The sequence below is a fragment of the Octopus sinensis genome, linkage group LG9 (assembly GCF_006345805.1).
Source record: "Octopus sinensis linkage group LG9, ASM634580v1, whole genome shotgun sequence".
NCBI lineage: Eukaryota > Metazoa > Mollusca > Cephalopoda > Octopoda > Octopodidae > Octopus > Octopus sinensis.
The window spans coordinates 76,038,259-76,061,964 of NC_043005.1; the positions used below are offsets into that span (position 1 = coordinate 76,038,259).

At 35.6% G+C, this 23,706-nt stretch overlaps 7 non-coding genes across 7 annotated transcripts; all 7 read right to left on the bottom strand.

The window, feature by feature from the left end:
- Positions 1-22: 22 nt before the first annotated feature.
- Trnae-uuc lies at positions 23-94 on the bottom strand. The gene has a single exon. It is a non-coding gene; the product is annotated as a tRNA-Glu (tRNA).
- Positions 95-7,506: 7,412 nt separating this feature from the next.
- Positions 7,507-7,578, bottom strand: Trnae-cuc. The gene has a single exon. It is a non-coding gene; the product is annotated as a tRNA-Glu (tRNA).
- Positions 7,579-8,617: 1,039 nt separating this feature from the next.
- Trnae-cuc lies at positions 8,618-8,689 on the bottom strand. The gene has a single exon. It is a non-coding gene; the product is annotated as a tRNA-Glu (tRNA).
- A 3,289-nt stretch (positions 8,690-11,978) lies between these two features.
- On the bottom strand, positions 11,979-12,051 carry Trnae-uuc. Its single transcript has one exon. It is a non-coding gene; the product is annotated as a tRNA-Glu (tRNA).
- A 947-nt stretch (positions 12,052-12,998) lies between these two features.
- Positions 12,999-13,070, bottom strand: Trnae-uuc. The gene has a single exon. It is a non-coding gene; the product is annotated as a tRNA-Glu (tRNA).
- Positions 13,071-18,307: 5,237 nt separating this feature from the next.
- On the bottom strand, positions 18,308-18,379 carry Trnae-cuc. Its single transcript has one exon. It is a non-coding gene; the product is annotated as a tRNA-Glu (tRNA).
- Positions 18,380-20,680: 2,301 nt separating this feature from the next.
- Trnae-cuc lies at positions 20,681-20,752 on the bottom strand. The gene has a single exon. It is a non-coding gene; the product is annotated as a tRNA-Glu (tRNA).
- Between the last annotated feature and the right edge of the window lie 2,954 nt (positions 20,753-23,706).

Consider the following 23,706-nt stretch of genomic DNA (forward strand, 5'->3'; position numbering starts at 1 on the left):
AAGAAAAAACAAAAATCTAGCGTTCCCATGCCGGGAATCGAACCCGGGCCGCCTGGGTGAAAGCCAGGAATCCTAACCACTAGACCACATGGGAGTGCTGCTTGTCAATGCTCATAGTTATAATCTTATCAAAAGTATTTCATTTTCATCGATAGTTGTCATTGCTGCTGACTGCTGTTAAGCTATTGCCATTCATCGAGTGAGGCATTTCGAATAAAGTGTCTTGCTCAGAAAAACTAACACAACTATGCAACATGTTTAAAGTCATAAACTTCAAGTATTTAACGAGCAATGGGTCTATCAATTTCGAATCCGACATTGTATTTACTTTAAAATGAAAACCCTCTCTCTGTGCCTGCCTCTATCTGTCTCTCACATCCTATTTCCCTCCTTCTCATTCTCTCTCTCTCTCTCTCTCTCTCTCTCTCTCTCTCTCTCAATGAAAGTCTCAAACAAGAGTAAACTTATTAAAAATTCGGACTTCTATTTCCTCTAAAGATTATTAATAAAATCTATTTATCTTGTATTTAAAAAAGCAAGGGTACTATTTAAGAAGAGTGGTCCTGGTGCGCGCACTCGCATACTCGCGCATCCGCGCTTGCTAGTCGTGACTAGTCGATCCTTTCTTTGTGTTTTTGAGTTTTATTTACTTTGTTTTAAAAAATTATTTACTTTGTGTTTTTGTGTTTTATTTGTTTTAAAAAATTATTTACTTTCTTTAAAAAATTATTTATTTTGTATTTCATTTACTTTGCTAGGTAGTTGTTGTAGGATCGACTAGTCACGACTAGCTAGCGCGGATACGCGAGTACGCAAGTGCGCGTACCGGGACCACTCTTCTTAAATAGTACCAAAAGCAAGTGGATCTTTTCTGTTTGGCTCACACGTTTTGAAATATTAAAATTAATTTAAGATTTTCAAATGAGGTATATTAATATAATTTTTCACGATGAATCTGATGTTTATTCACTTGTTCTAGAGAACTATCAAAATAAACTCAGAATGGAAAAACAAGTTAAGTACATGATAAGAAAACAACAACAACCTAAAATAGAAGCAAAACAAAATAAAAGCAACTTAATGTGTCCTCAAGACTCCATGTTGTCCCGAGAGGAGGAAAGCCAAAATTGATAATGGTAAGATTTGAACTTAAATATAAAGAGAGTGAGGGAGTTTGGGGCCATTAATTGTTTGGATAATCTCAGTATTTGTAATTAGTATCAGGGATTTTTTCCGTTTGGCGGATTGTTTCCAAAAGATTCGCATGCTAAATTGTAAGGTCACTGTTTTCACCAAATGTAATGAAAAAGTCCCGACTTCGAAAAATTTTATTTGAGAAGGAGAATAAGAAAGTTGTAATGTTGCTAATGAGAGCGATAGACCGCTTTGAAATAGCATGGCACACCGTCTTCACAAAATATTAAAATAACTAAATAAATATAAGGCTGTAAGCAGCGTTTCACAATTCACCAAATAAAACAAATATGGAGCAAAGAGCAATACATTACATAAATACATAATCGAAGGCAGGAGGTCTTCAACTTTTCCATGTTGTCTGGTAGTTTGAATATCAGGCTTTCAACCTGGCATCAGGCGTTCGATTTTCAGTGTGGGAACTCAATATATATGTTTCTTTTTTTTTTGGTTCATTTCGAACTAAAAACTCCGAGATAATTTGTTTGTCATAGTTTCTAATTTGTATCAGATATATTTCTCTACTTTATCTGAACTGGATATGTTCAGCATTATGGCCAGTAGCTTAACTAGGGGTACCTGCGCAAAGGATTAACGATATTAGCCATATCGGAGGAGCAATGGCGTCATTTGGGGTACGTTTTATAATGATTGCGTACAGCTCCAACAACATTCCACTTGTGAAAGCAGTGCTCCATTTTAGGTGGAGTTTTCTGGAGCCCATGAAAGAGACATAACGTAGTATATATATATATATATATATATATATATATATATATATATATATATATATATATATATATATATATATATATATATATATATATATTGTACACGCGTATAGAAGCGGAAAATAGAAATGTTAGCTTTAACTTCTTGAAAATTCCGTTTCTAGAGTAAAGTTTGGATAAGTTGTCGGACATATTTCTTTTCGAAGTTATTCAAAAATCTACAGGTAGTTTCTATGTCCCATTGAAAGATCTCAGTCTGGTTGGACTGAAGCGGCTGATGTTATGCTCATTTAAAGCATTTATATATCAGTGGTGTTGTTAGATACAGCTCCCAAATTTCCTTTAAACGAAACCTGACCTTTTTAGAAAAAAAAAAAATGACTGGAATGTACTTTGGATTAATTAGCCCTAAATAACTCCTTTATTTCATGAAATGACTCCTTTATTTCATGAATTTGGATAAGTTATACCGAAGATTGAATGTAAATACATTTCCGAGCTCACTTTTATAATTATTAAAAAAAAACCCCAAAAAACAAGTTCCTATACCGGGAATCGAACCTGGGCCGCCTGGGTAAAAGCGACAGATCCTAACTTTTAGATCACATGGGAATGCTGCCTGTCCGGCTCACCACTTGTCTTTATCTTTCATCAGTACTTGTCAGTGTTGCTAGTACATAATTTTCGTTTATGAAGTTAGACGTGTGTAATAATGTGTCCTGCTTAGGAATGAAAATAAAACTGTGAAACAGGTGAAGTCATAAACTAGAAGTTAATGTTCAGAAATGGATACGCTCAGACCTTACTGGCAATTTGCATTTTGTGAGTTCAGATTTGTTCTTGTGTTTTACTTTACTGTCTAGGAAAAATCCCCTCTTTCCTCATGAGTGAATATACATGGGTAGGCAAAAGTAGGTAAAGTATTCTCACGCCAAGAATCGGTGAAAGCCAGGAACCTTTACTATTAGACTACATGGAAAAATGGCTATTTGTTCTTGTAAATAAGATTTTACCGATAGTGTTGCTGCTACACGAATATTGTATTATATTCGCCCAACGAAAAGAAAAGTAAAACCTAAGGGCCAGACTTGAACTCTCCAACTAGGAGTTAGCAGTAAGTTCTGGGTACATAGAAACTGTGTGAAAACACATGTCTGGAAAATCATCAGTTTCACACCTAGAATTTCAAATCACGGAAAGAAATTGACATCAACAAATAAAACACACACACATATACTCATATGTTTTCTTTAAAAAAAAAAGCCACCCCCCCCCCCAAAAAAAAAAACACAACATATCTAATATTCAAATTTCTGCAATTCTTGAAAAACAGAAACAGAATTAACAGTTCTCTCAGGTGAACATAAACAAAACAAAATTTGTCTGAAACTGAATATAAACACGCATACACACATATACAAATATATATATGTATAATATTCATATATGTATGTATAGTATATGTATATGTGTAATACATATATACATACATATGTACATAGATATATTTATATATATATATATATATATATATATATATATATATATATAATTTCTTTCTTGCTTATACATATATACATATATATATGTATGTATGTTTGTATATATATATATATATATATTATACACGCGTACAGACATACATACATAATAAAACATATATATATGTTATCTATTTATTTGTATGTATATGTATGTTGTATTATAGATATATATGTATGTTTTATAAATGTGTGTGTGTATATATATATGCGTGTGTGTGCACATCCATCCATCCATCTATCCATACATACATACATACATACATACATACATACATACATACATAGAAACTAAAGAAATTGATTTAGAGCCCAATGGCTGGCCGCCTGGCTAAATCTGTTTGCCCGCTGTGGAGTTCATATTACTAAAAGGAAAAAAGAAAGCCAAAACATTTGATTTTTCATATTGATATTTGTTACAGCTAGGGATTGTTGTTATGTCATTTACACCAACATCAACACTTATATCATTACCGTTTGTTTTTTAATCCCTTGACGGTCATAGACAAGATGTTAAACTTTCAAATGTCTTTCAACCCTGGCCGTCCTCATTATCATATTTCAGATATGTTGTATATCGGACTAGATTTTGTTTTCATTGCGTCATTTCCTATTTGTTTTTGCTTAGTTTTGAGGAGGAGAAATTTCGATTACGTGTCTTCCCTGCTGTTCGATTAACAAATGTATATCGAAATATAATATATTACACAAACATAGTTTTCATGAAGTTTGATGTAATAAATAAATAAAGAAAGAAAGAAATGAAGAAATAAAATTAAAAACTAAATAAGGATAAAAATTAGAATAAAAAATAGAAACTAAATAAAAATAAACAATAAACAGAAATTAAACAAATATAAAAATAAGAAGTAAATAAATAAAAACTAAATGGAAGTAAATAAAAAAACTAAATGAAAATAAAAAGTAAATAACAATAGAAACTAAATAAAATTTAAATATAATTAAAAATAGAAACTGAATAAAAACAAAAACAAAATAAAAATGATAAATAAATAAAAATAACTTATATAAGAAAGTAAATAGTTTGAAATATTGCGGTGTTGAAATTATAGAAGCGGAAAATAGAAATGTTAGCTTTAACTTCTTGAAAATTCCGTTTCTAGAGTAAAGTTTGGATAAGTTGTCGGACATATTTCTTTTCGAAGTTATTCATTGAAAGATCTCAGTCTGGTTGGACTGAAGCGGCTGATGTTATGCTCATTTAAAGCATTTATATATCAGTGGTGTTATATATCAGTTAGTGTACTCCTTGGGACAGCCCTTGAGTTTTCTTTTGCACCCCATCTTTCAGATCCCCACGGCTTATACAGGCTTATACAGCAGACCCCAAAATCTCCCATCCCCTATAAAAAGCATCGACCAGGGCAGACCTCCCCCTCATCCCTCGCTGTTTGAAGAAAAAATGTGGGCAAAAAGTAAGTTGCAAGGGTCACAGTTCTAAAGCGGGAGAAGTCTTCTGTAGTGTTTCCTGCAGGGTAAGACACTTAAAGAAAACAAAAGGTTGTGGTGGAGCAACTATGTTGAAAGGGTGTGTAAAGTAGAATGGTTATATCATCAATTTCAGAAATCAGTTGTGAACAGTGATATAAATTACAGATAGGGGAAACAGTACTTCTTTGAGTAGGGTTTGTTATATGTTGATGAGTGAATCTTTGGCAATAAGCCCCACGGTATTCCGGGGAATGATGTCTGAGATGTTTGTAACCGTAGCAAGAAAATGTTAGTTTTATGTATATATAAAAAAAAAATGAAAATTCATAAATATATAAATGTGGGGGTGTTTCCTTAAAACACTTGTATCTTGGGGCTTGGTGACATCACCATAGCTCCCGGTCAAGTCAATTTACTGGGGTCACAGAGTGCACAACCACAGCATACCATGGATATGCATTTGGTCCCAGGACTTATGAGGCCTCTGGGTAAATATCTAGCGTACCCATACCCTACGATAGTTCTGTTTTGTATCCCTCAAAAATAGCCATCCCTTATCTTCCCTTAAGAAATGCTGATAGTTGTGTTGCACAAAATTCTCGACGTACTAAAACCAACAATCAGTTTTGATTTAATGCTATAATCGATTCATTTCACTTCACTTCACTTATAACTCTAATAACCTTAGAGCAGCAGTAATGTTCCCAGTGATCATGTCTCACATTACTGCTTCGGCTGTAGCAATTCAACCAAATTATGTTGATTTGTTGGTATTCATTTAACCTACTCTATTTGGAATTAAGATTAGTCGTTCAAATGGAATTTGAAATTAGAACGTAATGGAATAAATTGAAAAACTGATGAGCATTTAATCCGACACTTCAACTTTTCTGATAATTTATGGTCCTTCCTCCTATCATCATATGTAATTGCTGTTCTTGTTGCTGTTGTTTAGTGTCTAGTCAATCCTGACTAATAAAACCCACGAGGGAAGTATTGACCATCTGTATTTCTTACTCAGCAATAATGCTTCTCGGACAACATTATCAAATGAATTATTTGATAATGTTGTCCTAGATTGCCTTGTCTTTTAAACACAGCACGAATTTATGAAGATTTAGTTGCTATTTCTAGCAGGTCTAGAGAGCACATAACACTTCCCTCGTTGTCCCGTTCTACCGTTATGTTAAATAAGATATGGCTAGTGTAGTAGAACAACTGATAAGTTCACAACTGACCGCAACGAAATACAGCTTAATTCTACAGATGAATGGACTTCACTTTAATTATATTAAGAAAAGTTTTGAGAATGCATGTGCCTCACATCATCTTTTATCCCTTCCAAACAAAGTCAATCCAGCAAAGAAACAAAAATTATGAAATGTGATTATTTTAATATTCATATTTATCATTGGAAATATTCTTGTTAAAATCGACGAAATCAGCGAAAAACATATTTAAGCTTTATCAATAAAGAAATGAAAAGCTTACCATAAAAATAATCTTTGTGTTCATTTCGACGACAAGAGAGTCGCGACTTTCGATATGTTGGCAACGGAGGCATTCGATTCGCGAAAATTACAAAACTTTGGATGCTTGTAACTTCTTTATTAAATTCTAAATAAAAAGTAATACGATTTTTCACATCAACATGCAATATATAAATATAGAGGGAGTAAAAAACAGTTCCCATGCGGGAATCGAACCCGGGCCGCCTGGGTGAAAGCCAGGAATCCTAGCCACTAGACCACATGGGAAACCTGAATAACGATACTTTTAATAAACATATGTTGCATCATTGACTGTGATTGCTGTTCATTGCTGATTGTTAGGTTATTTTTACTCATGAACTGAAACGTCGAATAAAGTGTTTTTCACAGAAACAAAACTAAAATCTTACAATAGATTTAACCTCACAAACTAGAAAGTGGTAATGACCTCTTGTAATGTATCAAATGGTCCGCAACATAACATTCAGTCATTAATTCACATCCAAGGTTTCAATTTATCAACAAATAACAAAGCTAGAAAAATCAGCATGATCATGTTAAATTTATTATAACGACTTGAAATTTTTCCAAGTTTCACCAAGTATGCTTTTAAAAAATACAGTTCTGATGTGGTTTGCATGCTGATGTGGAAAATCATATTACTTTTTGTCTAGAAATTAATAAAGAAGTTACAAGCATCCAAACTTTTGTAATTTTCGCGAATCGAATGCCTCCGTTGCCAACATATCGAAAGTCGCGACTCTCTTGTCGTTGAAATGGACACAAAGATAAAACAAACGAGGACGAAACTTTCGCGCGTTTTCTCGACCTGCTAGAAATACCTCACAGATTTGGTGTTGATAAGATTTAGATCTACCGCATTATCCGACATACTTTCACCAATCACCAGTTCCCGAGCAAAGAAGGTAAATGACGAATAGAAAAGAGGGTCTTCTTATTCCTATTTTCCCAACGGAATATAAATGTGTAAATCGATGATGTGAGATAAAAACACTTGAAATTTACTAATGAATAACACAATAAGTTTGCATTAAAAATACTATTACAATTCTTGATATGCAAAAAAAAAAAAAAAAATTCTCACGCCGGGAATCGAACCCGGGTCACCTGGGTGAGAGCCATAAATCCTAACCACTAGACTACATGGGAACACGGTGTGACAAATGTAACTGTTACTGTGATATAACTAATTAATAACTATTTTTCTGTTTCTCATTGTCGTTAGTTATTACATTGTGTTTGCCTCTAGAAATCAAGTACACTGACGAAAAGGCAAAGGTGCAGGTGTGGCTGTGTGATAACAAGTTTGCTTCCCAACCACATGGTTTCGAGTTCAATCTTACCTTGAGCAAGTGTGAGTGGATTTTGTAGACAGAAGTTGAAAGAAGCCTGTCGTGTGTATGTGTGTGTGTGTGTGTGTGTGTGTGTGTGTGTGTGTGTGCGTGTATGTGTGTGTATGTGTGTGTGTGTGTGCGTTTGTCGCCCACTACCGGTTGACAACTGGTGTTAGCGTGTCTACATATCCGTAACTTGGCGGTTCGGCAAAAGGGAAGGATAGAATAGGTATCAGGCTAAATAAAAAAAAAGTACTGGGGTTAACTCGTTCAACGAAGATCCTTCAAGGCGGCGTCCCCAGCACGACCACAGTCTAACGATTGAAACAAGTAAGAGATAAAAGATATCTCCATTGCTGGAAGAAAATTCTGCAAGAAATTTCACTTTAATTAGAAAAGATTGTTGGAATGGCATGAATACCGCAATACTTTTATTCCTTCAAGATGAAATGAAATCAGGTTGCATACGGAAGTGATCAAAAGAGAAAATCCTTTTGATATTTGCAATGCAAAATGAAAGAATAGAACCGTACAATAATACCATTTGCAAAACAAAAACTAGCGGTTTCCATACCGGGAATCGAACCTGGGCCGCCTGCCTAAAAGTCAGGAATCTTAGCCATATTCCCATGTGGTCTTTCTCCAATCTCCATTTCTCCAGTCGTCAATTCTTAAGTAACGAGGAAGAAAAATGGCGAATAGTGAAGATGGTTTTCATATTCATGATTTTTTCCCCCGGGGAATATAGATGCTTAAATAGACGAAGTGAGAGAGCAACACATGAAATATACAAATAAATAACAATAATTTTGTATTAAAAAAAACATAAAACAGTAAAGAATAAATCCCGTTTCTTCCCATGCCGGGAATCGAACGCGGGCCACCTGGGTGAGAGCCAGGTATCCTAACCACTAGACCACATGAGATAACCATATGCCAGCAGTAACAATTACTGCATTTGCCGTTAGCTGCATTGTTGGCGATTATTATTACATTGTGTCCGCCGTTGGAAAACAAGTATACTAAATATAAAAAAAGACTTTGACATATCTTTATTGCTAGACACAGCCTCATTCTGCAGTTGAAGACATTTTACTTAATTAGATTACGATTGTTGGAAAGGCATGAATCTAACATGATCTTCTATTCCTTTCAAATGAGGTGAAATCAGATTACATCCATAATGTGATTCAAAAGTGAAAACCGTTTTGTTATTTGCAATAACAGAAGGAAGAAACAGTGTTACACAAAAATACCACTGCAAACCATATCATAAGCATTACATGTTCTCACACCGGGAAACGAACCCGAGTCGCCCGAGTGAATGCCTGGTATCCCAAGCACAAAACCACATGGATATGTCTGACGTACACGTCTGTAACAGAGTAATTATCAAAGCTATTGCTTGCGTTGTCAACAACTGTCATTGCTGCTGTTGAGCGGTCCGGTCCAAGCGGTCCGAAACGTGGTCCTATGCTATTCTTAAGATCCGCAGAAGAGAAAGCAGGTCAACTCCCGACACCGAGAGCACCGACGGATGGATGAATGCGCATCCAGGCTCAGCGGTTGCGTAGGAGACAGGAAAAAAGAGTGAGAGAAAGTTGGGCGAAAGAGTACAACAGGGGTCGCCACCACCTCCTGCCGGACCTCATGGAGCTTTAGGTGTTTTCGCTCAATAAACACACACAACGCCCGGTCTGGGAATCGAAACCGCGATCCTCCGACCGCGAGTTCGCTGCCCTAACCACTGGGCCATTACTCCTCCACTGTCATTGCTGCTGATTGCTGGCGTTATTTTCACTACTGAAGAATCAAGTGTTTTGTTACTTCGACAAAGCTAAAACTCTTGAATAGCAGTCAGCCCATGAACTTTGCCGAAATACTTTAACCAGGTACTTATTTCGCATCCAACATTCCCCCAAAAATAAATAAATGAATGAAGAGATAAAAATTATAAAATGTTTCGAGAGAATTTAGTTCACATGAGGTGAATGAGATTTTGTAAATTTGTTATACTAGTAATAAATTCGGGGCTGAAGCTGACGTGGAGTGGATAGGTCATGTCATAGAAGAGGTCACGGATGGTGGTGAAAGTACTACACTAGAGTTTTAAATCTAGTCGAAAAACAAAAATCCAAAATAAGAAAAATTGAAGTGGGGATAGTACTGAAATTTTAATTAACTAATTATGGAATATTACTTGTAGAGCTTGTCTGATCTTTTACAATATAATCATAACTCCAGTGGTGTTTCAGTCTAACTGGAATCTATCAACGGAGCATAAAGTATCCATTACCGCAAATCTGAGAATGACTAGGGAATTATTTCAGCTTTATCTTCTGAGAATGAACACAGAACATTGTTAACATCCTAGATGTTAGACACAAACAAAGAAATAATATGGAGGGACAACCAGATAAATGCAATAAGGGAAGAAGAAAAACAACTTAGAAGCATATCTTCATGGCTAGAGTTTCAGTTTGCAGTTGAAGGGATTACACTATAATAATACAAGGCTGAAGTGTTTTGTAAAGGCATGGGTTTCACCACAGCTTTCATCCCTTCTAGATGAAGTAAAACCAGGATACTTACACAGCAAAGAAAAACAAAAGGAAAATAAAGACATTAAGATAAAACTGTTCTGATAATTGATTTAAATATAGATCAACCGCGGGGCATAAAAATGCCTTATCAATTCATAAAATGTGAGAATAAATAGAATACATTGTCTTGTACAGGAACTAAATTTAAAGCACTAGAATAGACTTAAAGTAACAAACTCAGAATTGGTAGTAAGGATATCTAATCTACGAAACTGACTGAAATGCTTTCGCTAGCTATCACTTACGCATTACATATCCCGTATTTCCAAGAGATATAGATAAATAAATGAATAAATATATAAGTAATAGTTTAAATATAAGAGAGCGACCACTATGTGGTCTACTCTAGCACTAAAAATAGATCCATTGGGCTTCATCCACATAAAAAATGTCTCCGGTGAATATTAGCGCAACTACTGGTGCAGACAGGGCAAATAAACATAACAAAAATTCTTGCCCTGTCTGCGCCAGTAGTTGTGCTAATATTCACCGGAGACATTTTTTATGTGGCTGAAGCCCAATGGATCTATTTTTAGTGCTAGAGTAGACCACATAGTGGTCGCTCTCTTATATTTATATATAAAATGTATGAAAATCCGGGTTTCTTATATGCACTAAGCCACTAGGTGTTAAATGGATGTACTATTACATTAGTATAAAAATTTCTCACCCTTAAGTAATAGTTTAAAATATTTAAACAGCAATATAAAGCGCATTACAAATTGAAAAACAAAGAAGATAGATTTCGAAAACATCCAGATTTCTTAATTTCTACTAAACATCGGAGATGATATCTCGATTGTTAGAAACAAAGCAACGCCATTGTTGGATGCTTGTATGAAAGCAAGGCCCCAATGATATGCATAGTATTGCTAGTTGTATGAAAACTTGATAAAATTGACTTAAGGAGACAATATATACCGAAAAAGGTAAAAACATTCCTCCGCCGGGAAATGAAACCGACTCACAGGAGTTAGAGACTGGAATCCTAACTATTAGACTACATGGGACAAGCGAGAAATGTGTCAAAAACTTACTATTCTATAAAAATATATTAATTGATAAAAAATAAAAAGTTTTAAGTGGTACAGCAATGCACTATAATTCAAGCGAACTACAATACTCTCATATTAATTGATGTTAAAACCTCAATGATACGAATAGCCAATTTCTAAAACATTCATTCTAGTTTCAAATAAATAAATGACCGGTAGTGGGAGACAACATTGAAATGTAAATCATACATGGAATATAGTCAAGAGGCGACAACTCCAGTCTTGTTTCGGTCTGATTGGGCCTCCGCACGCGAGTACAGATTGATCGTTATTGCAGATCTTAGAATAACAAGTATTCAAGGTTTGGTCTTTGAGAATGAACACAGAGTGGCGTTAGCATTCCACTTGTCAGAAACAAAGAAAAAAATTCAGATTGAATCTAAATGGAAAGCAAGTACACCACAGAGATATGTCTTCATTGCAAGACAAATGAAAGATTTTTCATTTTAATTATATTACTACGACGGTTTTTGTAAAAGCATCAATTGTCATCATTCTATTTGAGATACAAATTGATAATGAGGAATAAAAAAATAGCTATACCTAAGCAGAACAATTTCCCATGCCAGGAATCGAACCTGGGACCGCCTGGGTGAAAGCCAGGGATCTTAACCACTAGACCACATGGGACTGTCAGATATTTTTACTTATGATAATTATATATTTCCTCACGACGTGTCATACATTTTAATTGTACGTCACTACTTTATTTTCACCAATCAGTATGTCTCTTGAACAGAAGCAAAACTGAAATCTTAGAAAATATTTAAATTCACAAACTAGAAGTCCTATTCATTTCCCAATTGGTTTGAAATATTTTCTTCAGTCACTCGTTCCTGATCAATGTTTCAGTTTACTACTAAATAACGAAAGAAAATCGCTTATTTCCTATGATCGATCTAGTATTTATAGGCCTGCTTACGTAGTTCTGTAATGGTGAAAATGTCCTGCGTTCGTATTTAGCTTTCAAAATGAATTATTTGTGACACAAATTTTTCATGAGTATTTGTCATAGTTGCGGACTGTTCTTGCATTATCTTCACTATGTCTTCATTGCAAGACATAGTTTGAATCTGCAGTTGAAAGAATTTTACTTTATTCTATTACGATGATATTATAAAGGCATTTGGTAAAGACGAATAAAACAGAATAAGATACATATCGTTGCTATTATGCAAAAGCGTCAGAAAGCGAAAAAATAGTTTCGCCTTTCCATTTTTTTTTTACATTAGCAACAGTTCCAGCTTAACAATAATATTTTGTTCGATGCATAAAATCGTAACTCCATGCATATATGATATTTTCAGTGAGAAATATTTTTGCAAAACTGTCGTATGTGAGAATTACTGCACTTTTGAAAATTGCTAAACCGTTGTACTACACTTTGACAGTTTTCATCTGATGTAGCAGGAGATACGACAGTTTGGCGAAAAGAACCTGCTATTGTAAGCAAACTTACATATTGAAAAAAAAAAAAACGAATTTGGCCAAATTTGGACATGCGGCAGTTTAACATAATAGCAATGAAATGGATAACAAGGGAGAAAAAAGCTATACCAAAACTTGAGCAAAATACGTTCCCATGCCGGGAATCGAACCCGGGCCGCCTGGGTGAAAGCCAGGAATCCTAACCACTAGACCACATGGGACTACATAGCGGCTTATCTTATAATAGTCAAATATTTCATCAGCAAGTATAATAGGCTTTAATTGCTGGTCGTTACATTATTTTCACCAATCTGTATGTCTCTTGAACAGAAACAAAACTAAAACCTTAGAGGAGATTTGAATTCCCTGCTGGAAGATAGTAATTAAATTCTTTCATCTCACAAATGGTTTGAAATATTTTCTTTTGTCACTTGTTTCCCATCGACGTTCCAGTTTACTACCAAATAACAAAAGAATTTAAACAAAATCGCTTGTATGCCATGATTGATCTCGTTTATTATCTTGTATTTATAGATGTGCTTACATAGTTTTGGTAATGGGGTCAATGCCTTGAGCTCTCATTCAGTTTTCAAAATGAATTAGTTCTGACACGAATTTCTCATGAGTATTTGTCATAGCTGGGGATTGTCCTTGTATTATCTTCACTCACGAATCAGGACAAGTAGAATATTATATTTTGCCAAATAACAAAGCTAAGAAACAGCTTCTGATTTGAGCCCCCAGATGGTTATAGCAAGCTGTGGATCTATTGAATTTCCCAAAAGGCATTCTTTCGATATAACTCGACAAAATCAAAACACTTCACCGGGTATTTCTGTGGAAGCAAATGACAGTTCGATTCTGTTTTCTGCTTGGAAATTTGCAGATTTTACATACACACATGAAATAGGTAAGAACAAATATGCAAGGCTGTTTTTTTTTTTCAAGTTTAAAATGAGACATTGCTGGCATAATTTCGTTATATCTATACTCCACAGTCCACGAAAATACCCGAAGTGAAATGTCTCGACCTTGTCGAGCTATATCGAAGGAATGCCCCCCGAAATACTGTCACCTGTCACCAGTTGTTGAATAAAAAAAAAAAAAACTAACGGAAAGTGAAATACATGCATAGCAAAGAGGATAAATGACAAAGAGTGAAAATGGTCTTGATATTCATATTTTTCCAAAGGAATGTGTACGTTTGGAATTTACCAGCAAATAACTGAAAAATTTTGAACTTAAAGTTATAATTCTCAAAAAAAAAAAGTTATTGCATTCCCATGCCGGGAATAGAAACCAGGCCACCTAGATGGGAGCCAGGAAACCTAACTGCTAAACCACATGGGATAACCAACTGCCGCCTCTCACAGCAACTCATTCAAACAAAAAAAAAAAAAAAAGAAAGAAAAATGCTGCTTTTCTTTTTGCCTATTTGTAATTGTTAATGATGATTATTACATTGTGTGGAAACCAAGTTGACTAAAGAAAAAGATCTGAAATATATCTCTGCAGGGGGAGACATTACACCTTCATTAGACAAAAAAAAAATGTTTGAAAAGCATGTCTCTTATAGCATCTTCTAGACGTGGTCAAATTAGGTTACTTACAAAAAGTGATGAATAGTGAAAATTGTTTTTAATATTTGTAATGAAAAAATGAAGAAATAACATTGCACAAAATAATCATTTCAAAGCAAACAACAAAAGTATTTGTTTTCACAGCGAGAATTAAACTCGGGCTACCTGGGTGAAAACCAGTGAGAATGTCAACAGCTTGGGGCTATAAAAAAGAACTTATTAAAATTCTTCATATGTCATCAATCGCAGTCATAGTTCCTGACTGCTGGCTGTTGTATCTCTCATGAAGTGAAGCATGTCGATTATTAGAAATGTTAGCGCGCCGGGCGAAATGCTTAGCGGTATTTCGTCTGCTGCTACGTTCTGAGTTCAAATTCCGCCGAGGTCGACTTTGCCTTTCATCCTTTCGGGGTCGATAAATTAAGTACCAGTTACGCACTGGGGTCGATATAATCGACTTAATCCCTTTGTCTGTCCTTGTTTGTCCCCTCTATGTGTAGCCCCTTGTGGGCAATAAAGAAATATATTATCACATTGTATCCGCCAACACAGGAACTAAATTTAAGGTTCTTGAATAAAGTGACAAAATATGAATTGGTGCTAAGGATACCAGACCTACGAAACTGACTGAAATTAATTTCACCAGCCACCAGTTACACACCCAATTACACTTTCGCCAGCCACCAATTATGCCTTACAAATAAATAAATGAATGAATAAATAAACTCCAGTCTTGTTTCGGTCTAATTGGGCTTCCTCACGAGAGTACAGTGTGACCGGAGGCGCAATGGCCCAGTGGTTAGGGCAGCGGACTCGCGGTCATAGGATCGCGGTTTCGATTCCCAGACCGGGCGTTGTGAGTGTTTATTGAGCGAAAACACCTAAAGCTCCACGAGGCTCCGGCAGGGGATGGTGGTGATCCCTGCTGTACTCTTTCACCACAACTTTCTCTCACTCTTACTTCCTGTTTCTGTTGTACCTGTATTTCAAAGGGCCGGCCTTGTCACTCTCTGTGTCACGCTGAATATCCCCGAGAACTACGTTAAGGGTACACGTGTCTGTGGAGTACTCAGCCACTTACACGTTAATTTCACGAGCAGGCTGTTCCGTTGATTCGGATCAACTGGAACCCTCGTCGTCGTAACCGACGGAGTGCTTCCAACAGTGTGACCGTTACTGTAGATCTTAGAATAATAAGACAAGTATTCAAGATTTGATATTTGAGAATGAGCACAGAATGGGTTTAAGGTTCCACGTGTTAGAAAAAAAACAAAAAAAACAAATTCCGTCTGAATCTGGATAGAAACCTAGTTTAGTAGACTAAAGGGAAATACTTAGAAATAATTCCCCAGTGCAAGACACAGTTTCAATCTGCAATTGAAAGAATTTCATACTACAACAATGACTTTTATAAAGGAATCAACCTCAAAACAACTTTTTCTCATTCAGATGAAGTCAAAGGAATCAACTTACACAACTTGGGCGAAAAATATCACGAAAAGTGAAGTATCTTCGATATTCGATGTAAGATATAAATGGATAACGAAGGATAAAAATGTTATGATCGAAACATGTTCCCAAGCCCGGAATCGGACCCGGGCGAAAACCAGGTATCCTAACCACTAAACAACATAGGAATGATTAGCGCGTAATCTTATAATAATCATATGTTTCGTTAGTAACTGCCATAACAGTTCATTGCTGGTCGTTAAATTATGTTCACTGATGAGAATGTCTCTTGCAAACAAGCAAAACTAAAACCTTAGAAAAGATTTCAATTTACAAATTAGAAGTTAGTAATTAACGCCTTTCATCTCACAAATAGTTTGAAATAATTTTTTAGTCACTTATTTCGCATCTAAAGTTTCAGTTTACTTCCAAATAGCAAAAGAAGTTAAAGGAAGTCGCTTGCATCTTATAATTGATCTTGTTTATTATCTAGTACTAGCAGTATAGCCCAGCGTTGCTCGGGCTTGTTTTCTTTTTGTCCCTATAGAATTGGAATTTTTGAAAAGTAAAAATTTTGCATTATGTAGCTTGTTATTCTCTTTAAGTGAACATTTTTCTGGTTGAAATACAGCGAAAAATGACGACACAGCAGTCAAAAAATCGTAAAAAATTGGGATTTTCATAGAAAAAAAGCACTGATTTGAATTTTTTCTTCTACGGAAGGAAGAAGAAGCCTCTCATTTTTGGTCAACTTGCGCCGCAGGGTCTCGGAAGAGATAGTGTTAGTTGAAGGCTACCAAACCTGCCATACACAGACAACTTCAGCTTTATATATAGAGAGATTTATAGGCTGTTTACATAGTTTTAGGAATGGTGATAATGCTCTATGTACGTATTCAGTTTGCGAAATTAATTATTTGTGACACAAATCTGGATAGATCACAGAAATAGACTCTTCTTATTTTAACATATTGTGAGCAAATAGAGGACGTGAAACCTCTTAAAAACTATTTCAAATCGATGTCTGAAAGATTATGGAAACAAGTCTCACTTAATAGACCAAATATACATAATTAGCCGGTCACTACTCCGATCAAAATGTATAAATGAGGATTTCACATCAGGAAATTCTATGTAAACATCTGAAGAACTTTCAATTGTAACGTTGCCACATCTTTCCGGCCAGATTTTTCCGCACTATAAAAATGAGACCATTATAAAACCACACAGAGGATAAGAGATTGTGAAGTAGCAATACAGGAAGCTCAATATCTCACGTTGTTCGACAACCAGACTTGCCAGTAATGAAGAATATGCAGCAGGAATTGCCGAAAATTCCTCTAAAGCTTAATTAATTCATTCATTCATTCATGCACGCATACACTCTCTTCCTCTCGACATATACTGCTTTTTCATGTCTACACAATTAGAGAATCAGGCCACAACTACACCACTGTATAAAAGTACTTTCTACCGTACACCTGTCGACCGCCGAGTCCAATACAAACAATTAATAATATATAATAATAATAATAATTGTGTACAGTGCTCAGGTGCACTACAACTCATCTAAAGTGTATATATAATCAGGTGTAGGTTCGGCGGATTTCGGAAAGCATGAGGGCCTTAAAGGATGCAGTGTCATGGCAGTCAACAACTGACTCAGGCAGTTTATTCCATGCTTCAGCAACTCTGAGCGTGAAAAAATGTTTCCGAAAGTCATGGGAGCTGTGTTGTTTTCTGACTTTGTAGGCATGTCCACGTGTGTTAGACACATGGAGATCAAAAAGGTGTTCAGTGTTGTTGTTGATGAGGTGGTTGATAACTTTGTGGGTGTTTACCAAGTCCGTCGCCAGACGCCGGAGCTTCAGTGAATCCATGCCCAGGGAAACAAGGCGCTCAGAATATGGTACATATGAAACATATCGAAAAAAATCTCACTTCCATGGAGTTATCTCATTGTTAGTGAGATTTCTTTGCTAACTATATATATATATTATATTAACCATCATAAAATGTATTTTGAAAAGTGTCGATCTTTCACAGTTGAGGACTGTTATTGCATTATCATTACTCACCAAGTGAGACGAATAGAGTGCAGCGTATTGGTAACTAAGAACTAGCTTCTGGTTTGAGCTTCCAAGCGGTAATAGTAAGCTTTGGAACTGTTGATCACTAGGAAATATTTTCCCCAGTCACCAGTAGCAGAGGAAAGGAAACAAAATAGTGAAAAGTAAAACACACCCAAAGGAAAGAAAACAAACGATGAATAGTGGTGATGGGTTTCGTATTTATATTTTTCCAAGGCAATATGTACATTTAAATCGATGAACTGAAAGAAGATTTTTTGAAATTGACTAGAAAATAATCGAATGATTTTGCATTCAAAGTTGTCGCAATTCTCAACATAGCATTAAAAAAATAAAACATTCCCATGCCGGGAATCGAACCCGGGCCACCTGGGTGAGAGCCAGGAATCCTAACCACTAAACCACATTGGAGCGCACTGCTGCTCATGTCTTAAAGAAGAACATATAAAAGTTATTCTTATGTCATCAATGACTATCACTGTTACTGATTGCAGGCTGTTGTATTATTATCGTTCATGAAGTGGAACAGGTAGACTAGTTTTGCAGAGAAACTAAATTTAAAGCTTTGCAATTCTCTTCAACTGATAAACCAGGAATTTGTACTAAAAATATCTAATCTACGAAACTGATTGAAATAGAAATTGAGTAAAACACATTCTTCAGCCACTAGTACGCATCCAGCATTTCCAAAATAAATGAATGAATAAATAAATAAATAAATAAATTATAGTTTAAAATATTTGAACAGCAGATAAAACAAACAATACAAAGTGAAAAACAAAGAAGACAGATTTTGTATCACATTTGTCCATTTCTATTAAAGGTCGGAGCTAATATACCACTTGCTGGAAATAAAGGCAACCCCATTGCTGGATGCTTGGATGAAAGTAAGGTCGAGAAAATATATAGTGTTTGTGGTTGTATGAAAACTTAGTTATGAATAGGGCGCAAGTACACTTCATACGTAGTAAGAGAAGATATTTTAATTAATTGTTGTTAAAGCCTCAATGGTACGAACAACTCATTTCTAAAATATTTATTCTAGTTTCCAAATAACAATCTTTTCTTTTCTCCTCTAGGCACAAGGCCCAACATTTTGGGGGAGGGGGGACAGTCGATTAGGTCCACTCCAGTACGCAACTTGGTACATAATTTATCGACCCTGAAAGGATGAAAGGCAAAGTCGACCTCGGCGGAATTTGAACTCAGAACATAAAGACAGACGAAATACCTATTTCTTTACTACACACAAGGGGCTAAACATAGAGGGAACAAACAAGGACAGACAAATGGATTAAGTCGATTATATCGACCCCAGTGCATAACTGCTACTTATTTAATCGACCTCGAAAGGATGAAAGGCAAAGTCGACTTCGGCGGAATTTGAACTCAGAGCGTAGCGGCAGACGAAATACCGATTTCTTTACTGCCCACAAGGGACTACACACAGAGAGGACAAACAAGGACAGACAAAGGGATTAAGTCGATTACATTGACCCCAGTGCGTAACTGGTACTTAATTTATCGACCCCGAAAGGATGAAAGACAAAGTCGACCTCGGCGGAATTTGAACTCATAATGTAACGGCAGACGAAATACAGCTACGCATTTCGCCCGGCGTGCTAACGTTTCTGCCAGCTCGCCGCCTTAGTTTCCAAATAATAACAAGAACAACAACAACAACAACAACAACAACAATAATAATAATAATAATATTAATAATCATAATAATAATAATAATAATAAGACTATAAAAGCTAATAAACCGGATATTATTATAAAAGATCAGACAAAAAAGATGTGTTTATTAATTGACATGAGTATCCCTTACGATCACAATATAGCGGCGAAAGAATTTGACAAGACCTGCTAATAGAAATTGAAAAAATGTGGCATCTCAAGGCGACTACAGTACCAGTGATTGTAGGATCTCTAGGAATGATAAAAAAAGGTACTGAAACCTATTTGAAAATGATTCCAGGCTTACCATCCCTACAGGAAGTGCAAAAAATCGTATTAACTGGAACGGCTCATGTACTGAGAAGAGCATTATCGCTGTGAAAACAACATCCATCCATGAGTTTATTTATTTATTAATTTTTAAATACATATTTTATCTGGGAATTTGCGTGTGTAATCTGGGAATACATACAATGAGCTTCTTTGCCCTTGGTGTATGGAAAACACTCGGCGAGGAACGGAAAAAAATTTGACGAAAGAAGGAAAAAACATAATAATAATAATAATAATGATAAAAACTGGGAGTGGGAGACGGCATTGAAATGTAAAATATATATATGGAATATAGTGGGAAGGTGACAACTCAGTCATGTTTCGTTCTTACTGGTCTTCTACACGAGAGTAAAGTGCGGTCATTATTGCAGATCTTAGAATAACAAGACAAGAATGGACACTGAGTGGCGTTAACATTCCACTGGTTGGAAACAAACAAACATATTCAGATTGAATCTGGATAGAAACAAGTGATGTACATTAAAGGAAAAGAATATAGAGATATGTCTTCTTGTATGCCACAATTTCGATCTGCAGTTGAAAGATTGCCACTTGAATTATACTACGACGATGATTTTTGTAAAGGTATCATCAACCGACATCATGGACGAATAAAATCGCTTTGATAATCGACGTTAGATAGACATGGATAACGAGGCATAAAAATACTATACGAAAACCTGAAAAAAAAAAAGTACGTTCCCATGCCGGGAATCGAACCCGGGCCGCCTGGGTGAGAGCCAGGAATCCTAACCACTAGACCACATGGGAATGCTTTATGGCTACACTTAACTTATAGTAGTTACATATTTCATCAGGAAGTGTCATAGGTTTTGATTGCTTGTAGTCACATTATTTCTTCAGTTATCAAAGAACAAAAGAAGTTTAAGAATGCATCCTATGATCGATCCTATTTAATATCTAGTATTTATAAACTTGGTTACGTGGTTTTGGGAATCGTGACAATGCCTTGGATTCGTATTCAGTTTTCAAAATGAATCATCTGTGACACAAATTTTTCATGGGTATCTATCATAGCTGCTGGGGGATGAGGTGAACCTCATCCCTACAGGGTAAAGAAAAAGGTCTGAAATATAACTCAGAGACAAATATTCAAGATTTGATCTTTGAGAATGAACACAGAGTGGTGTTAAGATTCCACTTCTTGGAAACAAACAAATTCAGACTGAATCTGGATAGAAACGAAGTTAGGTATACAAAAGGGAAAAAATAATTCCCCACTGCAAAACAAAGTTTCACTCTGCAGCTGAAAGAATTTCACTTTAAGTATACTACGACGATGAGTTTTACAAAGGAACCAACCTCAGAACAACTTTTATCTCTTTTAGGCGAAGTCAAAGGAATCAGACTACACAACTTGGGCAAAAAAATCTTAAGAATTTAATATCGCTTTGATATTCGTTGTGAAATATAAACCGATAACGATGCATAAAGGTGCTATACTCTAAACGTAAAAGAAATCACGTTCTCATGCAGGTAATCGGACCCGGACAACCTGGATGAAAGCCTGGAATCCTAACCACATGGGAATATACAGCATTTAGTTTTATAATAATCATATATTTCATTAGAAACTGCCATAACTGTTAATTGCGGCTCGTTAAATTATTTTGATTCACCAGTATGCCTCTTGCACAGAAGCAAAACTAAAACCTTAGAAAAGATTTCAATTTACAAATTAGAAGTTAGTAATTAACGCCTTTCATCTCACAAATGGTTTGAAATGTTTTCTTCAGTCACTTATTTCGCATCTAAAGTTTCAGTTTACTTCCAAATAACAAAAGTTAAAGGAAAATGTTTGCATCCTATTATTGATCTTGTTTACTGTTTAGTATTTATAGACTGTTTACGTAGTTTTGGTAATGTTGACAATGCTCTGTGTTCGTATTTAGTTTTCAAAATGAATTATTTGTGACACACATCTGGATAAATCACAGAAATACACTCTTCATATTTAAACATATTGTGAGAAAATAGAGGACGAGAAACTTCTTAAACATATTTGAAATGGACGTTGTAAAGATTATGGAAAACGAGTCTCACTTAATACACCAAATATGCATAATTAGCCGGTGTATTCTTTGATTAAAATGCAGGACTGCGTATTTCGCATCAGGAAATTCTATGTAAACGGCTGAAGAACTTTCTTTTGTAACGTTACCACAGTTATTTCCTGTCAGATTTTTTTCTGTGACCGTCTATAAATGTGACCGTCTATAAATGTGACCGTCTATAACCACATAGTTGATAAGAGAGAAAGTAGTAGCAATACGTGAATTTCAATATCCAGTGTTGTTTAACAACCAGACATGCCAGTATGAAGAGTCTGCAACAGGAATAATCGAAAATGCTACTAACACTTGGCAAAAACTCGCATCATTTCATTCATTTACGCACGCTCCACTCTTTTCCTCTCTTTACTTATTTCTTTTTTTTATGCCTACACAATTTCAGAATCAGGCCACAACTACACCGCTTATTAAAAGTACTTTCTTTCGCTCCCCAGTGGACCACCGAGTCCAATATAGTCTTTTAAAATCGGCATATAAATAATTGTAGCGGCACAAGCAGTCAGCGCTATATTGGATGAGACCTCGCGGCAGCCATTGCCATCTCCGAGACTGGAGCGAGACCTCACTTGCATCCATTTGCCATGCGCGGGATCACAACGAGGCTCGCGATGGCAAACTGTATATAAGAGCAAAACAGAAACAGATTCAGCCTTTTTCTTTCCGGCTCTTAGCAGCAGTGCTGGCTGAGCGCACTCCATTGGTTGGGCCTGTCTGTATGTTGTACCTCCAGAGGCAATGTGCCCACATTAATGGAGCTACTACACAACACACACAGCTAAAGATGGTTAACGAAAGCAGCACACTTCACTTATCCTGTAAAACTTATAAATAAATCAATTGTAAATTGCATTTGTACTTGAAGTCTTCTCTCTTCACCTGCCGGAGCCTGAACTACACGAAGAACAAAATGAGATAATGGAGGAAGGTGATATTCTCCCGATATCCTAAACCTTGCCATCCATTATATAATCAAAAATGACTTCTCTCTCATACAATTATCTTATTATTAATGAGGTTTCTTTGCTAATTATATAAAATATATTAACCGGTAATAAAATATATTGTCAAAAGTGTTGATTTTTGGTTAGTATTTTTCACAGTTGAGGACTGTTATTGCATTATCTTCCCTCACCAACGGAGATGAGGAGAATATAATGTTTTGCCATAAGGACTAGCTTCTGATTTGAGCTCCCAAGCGGTAATAGTAAGCTTTGGAATAATTGAACACTCGGAAATATTTTCTCCAGTCACCAGTTATAGAGTAATGAAGAGAAAATATATCATCGATCATTATCACTGTTCCTGATTGCAGGCTGCTGTATTATTGTCTCTCATGAAGTGAAACAGGAAGAATAGTCTTGCTGAGAAACTAAATTTAAAGTTTTGTAATTGTCTTCAACTGATAAACCAAGAATTTGTAGTGAGATCTAATCTACGAAATTGACTGAAATAGAAATTGATTGAAACACAACCTTCAGCCTTTAGCACACATCCGGCGTTTCCAAAACATATAAATGAAGGAATGAAGGAATGAAGGAATGAATAATTAAGATATAGTTTAAAATATTTAAACAGCAAATAAATCACACAATACAAAGTGAGAAACAAACAAGATCAGTTTTGTAAACATTC